The sequence below is a fragment of the Camelus ferus genome, chromosome 5 (assembly GCF_009834535.1).
Source record: "Camelus ferus isolate YT-003-E chromosome 5, BCGSAC_Cfer_1.0, whole genome shotgun sequence".
Classification (NCBI taxonomy): domain Eukaryota; kingdom Metazoa; phylum Chordata; class Mammalia; order Artiodactyla; family Camelidae; genus Camelus; species Camelus ferus.
Genome location: NC_045700.1, coordinates 79,108,368 through 79,114,367, shown reverse-complemented (window position 1 = coordinate 79,114,367; position 6,000 = coordinate 79,108,368).

Sequence of the window (6,000 nt, the reverse complement as noted above, 5' to 3'; positions counted from 1 at the left end):
TTCCGGTTACTCACCCATATTGCCTGGGCAAAGACGTGTGAGAGGAGCTGGAGTCAGTCCCCTCCTGCTCCCGAAGCTGTGCCCTCAGCCCACTCAGGCAGGAGCTGGGCAGGAATCTCACGTGCATTTCCAGAAAGCTGGCAGCCTGGACCACTGTCCCTCCAGGCCTTTCCTGTTACATGCATCCCAGGTTGACCCTGACCTTCTCCGCTAGATTATAAGGTCCTGGACGGGTCCTTCCTATAAAAATGTGATTTTCTGTTTCCACTGCACATAAAAATGCCTGGTGAGATTTTTCCACCCAAGCTGGAGGGCTTATTTCAAAGGATTTGACTTAAAGTATTAGTTATGAGGGGTAGGCCAAATTCCCTTTGAAGTGGCCGGGAGGGGAAGGCACCCCCAAGAGCTGGGTGGGCAGCATTCTCTTGGGCAGCTACACATGAGATGTCACAGGAGGCTGGAGTGACATCCAGTTGGGACAGATATGCTACACATATTAAACCACTGAGGATGGAGAAAAACAAGCATGGTTTCAAACAAAGCCCAGGACCAGAGGGCATGAGGATGTGCAAAGTTGCAATTGACCTGCTTCTCAGGTGGGCAACTCTGTATACTTATAAGGGAGTAGAAATGGGGGTTGATTCATTAACCATGGTTAATGGTTTTCTGGAGAGACACCAGGGAAGCTGGCTAGCTAGTAACCGTAACAACAACAACAAGAGGGGAGTGAGCACAGGAAGGGGAAGGGGAGAGACGGAGGACCAGAAGGACAGCAGTGGCATAGCTGGGTGGCCTGCTGTGTCCCAGGCTCTTAGCAAAATGTCTCACAAAAAAAAGTCTCATTTAATTGTCTTATTTAATTCTCACAACCACTCCACAAGGCAGTTCTTATTATGCTCGCTTTTCAGAGAAGGAAAGGGGGACTCTGAGAGGTGAAAAGTGACCTGTCCAAGGTTACACAGCTTGCAGAAAGCAAGTCCATGATGAGGTCGTGCCGATCTTGATCAAGGAAACTCCCAAAGATACATTTTTGATAAAGCCATCATTCTGCACTGTAGACAGCTGGCCCTTTTTATTCTGCCTTAGCCATCTCCTTGATTATTCCTCTTTCGTCCCTGTGAGACAACAGGATCCTTTGAATCCTTGGCCTGAGCCCATGCTAGGCTCCAGGACACGCTGGTCAGATGAGTCAAGATGACTGATGCCTTTCTTAGCCACCTGCAGATCTGAGATTGACATAAACCTGCCCCGAAGCACTTGGGAAATTTGGAGACACTCAGGAATTTGGAGGCATCTGCTTGGTACCAGGCAGGGTTTTCATTGTTTGGAGTAGATCAGTAAACAAGGCAGACCGCTTCCCCTGCCCTGGAGGAGCTTACGTGGGGAGGGAGCACAGGAGTGACTGGCAGACCGCATAGAAGGTTTTCATTCATGGCCTTCCTTTTAAGAAAGCTCAACCCAGCTCCAGTTGCTCTCCACATTACATCCAGAGACGATTCTTTTCAAACACAAATATGATCAACTCAAATCCCTACTGAAAAAGTGTTTTCCCTTTGCTTATAGGATAGAGACCCCAAACATTAAGCCTGCCTTCAAGACTCTACTTGGGGTCTCTGCTTCTCTTCTGCTTCACTGAAAACCAAGCACCCTCCTTCTCCATCCAGCTCTTCCAGACTCTTCCATTTGATCAGTTAGCAACTCCTTCAACTGTCTCTGCAGTCATCTCAGCCTTAGTCAAACCACTCCTACAGACACCCTGAGGACCCTGGACCTCTTCGTGGCACTTCTCAGTTTTACAGCTTCCCACTGATTTGGGCAAGTATCTGGCGACTGGCTGTCCCCACACTGGACTGTAAGCCCCTCATACACAGGACTGACCATTGCACTCACCACTGTGTGCCCAGAACCCAGCCAGGGCCTGGTCTGACAAAGTCTGCAGAATGAATGACTCTTTGGCAGCACCATTCCTACCCCCCACACTTCTAGTGATCTTCTCATCTGATCAGTGCCAACCTCCCTTTCCTAAAAAGTGAACGGGGTTCGGGAGGGAGTCAAGAGCTATGGGCAAGGTGCCCATGACACTTCAACCTCAAATCGGGATCTGTGGTCTCAGAGTATCAGTGCATATATTAGGAAAAAGACAAAATGTTTAACCTCCGACAGCCAGGTCAGATGGTCACTGCATCTGTGATGGAAAACAGAAGTCACTGCCATGTGAAATCCTGGAGAAAGAACAGGGTGAAATGAGTCACTAGCTAAGCTGATCTCTAGAAAAATGCTGAGCAGAAACCCTCCAGCCTCACATTGCTCACCTGAGAGCTCTGTTCCGTGACCCATTCACCTTTCATTGGAAAAGTGCCGGCCTGGGCTCCAAAAGTTACCCTCAAATTGGAGAAATCAGAGGCATCCCTTCCCTTATTCATTCAGTCAAAATACATTAATTAAGCCCCTCCTGTGCTTCTGGGATATGTCAATGAACTAGATCCACGTAGTTCTTGTCCTTGAAGTCCTGCCACCCAAACAGAGCAGGCAGGCTTGGTAGGACGAGGGGTGGGGGCAGTGCTAAAGGTCTCCAGAGCAATGGGGCAGGCACCCACCTCAGCACAAGAAGGGCTTCTTGGAGGTGGTGAGGCTCAGGAACAAAGTCTAGAGACACGTAAGAGTTAGGGCGGTGGGAAGGGCTTTCCAGTCCATTGGAAGGGCACAGACAAAGACATGGAGGGAGACACAACTTATGATGTGGTGGTTTGCTGTTGCTGGGAAGTCAAGTGTAAGACTGGGAATGGTGGGATGGGAGCTGGAGCAGGAGGGAGGGGCTGGGTCTTGGAGCAACTTTGAAGTCCTTTGAAGAATCTTGAACCCTTTCATTTCCAAACAACAAAGCAGCATGGAGAGTTTTAAGCAGAAAAGTAACAAGAACAAGACTGCATCTTACATAGATCCCAATGCGGGGAGAAGGGGTTTGCAGGGGACCAGGGAGGTGCAGAGAAGCCAGTTAGAACACCGTGGCATGTCCACAGAGGAAAGAAAAGAGCATATTCTTGAGTCATGGGGGAAGCATGGGGGGAGGGGTTCAAGAAAGGTTTATGAATCTACACTCAGAAGAACTAGGGGACAAAAAAGCAATAACAACACTTTCTATTTCCTGAGTTCTTTCTATACGCTGGACATCCTGGAGAGCTTTTTGGATGTTATTGTCAGTTTTAATATTTATTCAGGTAGGTAGGGGACCCAAGATGAGTAAGGCCTCGAGGCTCTGGGACCCTCTACACAGAGTCTAAATACCCTCAAAATGCTGTGCAGATGCTAATGCCACCCGCGCTGAGATCAGGGGAGAGTGATGAAATAGGGGGTGGAGGATAGAGCAGAAATGAAAAAGAGTGCGTCCCCACAATCAGTTAAGAGAAGAATTTTATTGGGGACTTTGGAAGCGAAATAGTTGGGACAAAAGTTTGCAAACTGAAATGTTTATGTGTACCGGAAAGCTAACGTAAGTTAAGTAGACAAAAGGCCAGACAGTCTGGAGGGGTGGGGACTGTGGCAAAGGGAGAGCCCACGTGCTCTCCGCTCCAAATGATGGTGGTCTTGCAGGAGCGAGGGATCAAGTGCCCAAGTGGCTGATTTTCAAAGTGAAACCAGTTCTCCAGACTTCTGCAAGAATTCTCCCAATCCAAATATGTTGGTTTCTAATTCGAAATTTGGAAAAGAAAAAAAATACACTGTTCAAAGCACACCAACTGGCCTATAAACTGGACAGGAGTTTAGGGTTGGCGATGTGAGTGCTCTGGTGTCAACCACTTGCTCTGGCAGTCGAGTATCCAAAGGAAAGGAGGAATCAGAATGGTTCAGAGAAGCATAATCAGGACAAAAGGAATTGCCCAGGGTCTGGGAGACTAGCCAGCTTGCTGACAAAAGACTAAGTGCTCTTTGGAGAAAGAGAGCAGGTGTAGTAGTCATGTCTCCTCCCCACCAAGTGACAAGATCTACACAGACATCCCTTCCTGGGGTGAGTGAAGCCATTGCAGTGTGAACAGGAGTTGTCAGACATCAGGAGAGTCTTCAACCTTCCAGAAGCTCAAGCAGCAAGGTACGTGCTGGGCATTTTAAAGGTAGCTGAGAGTGGGCTGGACTGCCTGCAGGAATTCAACGCGACTGTCTCCCACTCATTTTTGGGTCCATCCTCTGCTGTCCTTTGCAGAGTCTTTCCTATTCTGTGACTTGGGTCCTGTGACCCTTTCCACTACCTCCCCATCTTGATCCCTTCTTTTCATACCCCTGCAGCTGCCCCTGGCTTCCGTCTCCCACTCCCCTCCCTGACCATCCCCAGTTAGAGTCCCACTGCTCTGGTCTGACCCCACAACCCAGGTTTCATCACATTGTCCTGTGATTTAAGACAGGGGTCTGAATGGAAATGTTTCCACATCTAGGGAAAGAACTTAAATCAGTAATTACTGTAACAGCCAACAAAGAGTGCGAATAGAGCTATGCCCTCAGAGATCTCCAGAAGAGGGTCAGTGGAGCGTGATCTTGGTGGTTTAGTCAGCTCAAATTAAGAAGCCCCCAAGAATAAGGAACAGCTAGCACACATGTCGGTCACTATCTGCCAGGCTGTCCTGGGTGCTCCTAGGCTGAACTGAGAATTCCAATTCTCCCCACAGGGTAGGAGCCATTACTACCCCCGCTTCACAGAGGAGAAACTGAGATCCATGTGGAGAGGTTTGGTCACCTGCTTAGGAATATGTAGCCTCTTTCCCCACCCAGACTCAGTGCCAGAGTTTGTGCTCTGACACAGCACTTCTCAAATTACCTCTAGTGGAAGACCAGATCCCCCCACATCATCACAGACGGACTCCCGTAAAATACAACAAGAAAATGCACTGAGAGAAAAATGGTCACGTGCTTGGATGGCACAGCAACGCAGACTGCTCTCAAGGTTTCTGGATGTTTATTTACCCTCAGTTTCTACACTATCAAGTCTCGGTGCAGAGCCGCACTGGGCCACAGGGCTGTGAGGAGCGCTCATCCACCTCCTCTACCCTCGCTCATTCGCCGAGGATGCGAGGGACTAAGCTGAGCACCGGGGAAAAAAAAAAAATCACTTGTCTGGATTCCAAAGGCTGAACTGTTAACCTCAGCGCTCACTCCAGCAGTGAGAGCCTCTCACTCCGTGTTTAGGTTTAGGTGAGTTAGGGAGGAGGTCACCCGTATTGTCCAGGAGGGAGATTGGTTAACTCCAAAGGGCCCTTCCAAAACCAAACGCTAGGATTCCGTCTCCTTTTGCAACACTCCAGCTCAGCAGAAATGTTTGCAGGGCCAGCTGTTTTTGCTCCCACATTCATTAATAAAAGTAGTGAATGGAGCCAGAGCTACCCTTTTCTTTCCTTTGTCATGTCCTGAAAGGGGGCAGGGAGGGAACAGGAGAGCCTGCAGACGCAGGGGACGTGCCAGACGTGCAGCAGAAAGGGCTGGGGAGATGAGGACTGCTAGGAAGGAAGGCAGGTGGGCGGATGGCGGGCGGGTGGGGGCGGGGGAGGGGCCGTGTGACAAAGGCGGAGACACACGTGGAACCAATTCCTCCGGGGCACAATTGGGGTGGGGGTGCACCTGAGAACTGAAAAACACCTGGCAGTTTCTGGAACAGAGGAGCATCAAGAGCTGCTGGGAAAAAACGGGCTGATGATGGAGCAGGGCTGGTTGAGATGGAAGGACCCTTTGAAGAACTGTTCATCTCGTTTGGGGGCCTTCTTTGGATCCCCTGGGGATTGGGGAGCCCGCTATTTCTCACAGTCCATCAGTGGAGGGGAGCGAGAGTGCAGCACACTCTAGGGCTTTTGTTCAGACTTAAAGAGGAAAATTGGTTACATAGGTGATACAAACCTGCCTTGGGCTAGGGGAACACGAGGAGCTGAAGGAGCAAGGAAGCCCCAGCAAGAGTTTCCACATAGACTACAGGACGCTGGTTAAATTTGAATTTCAGATAAATAATTTTTGGGATAAAAA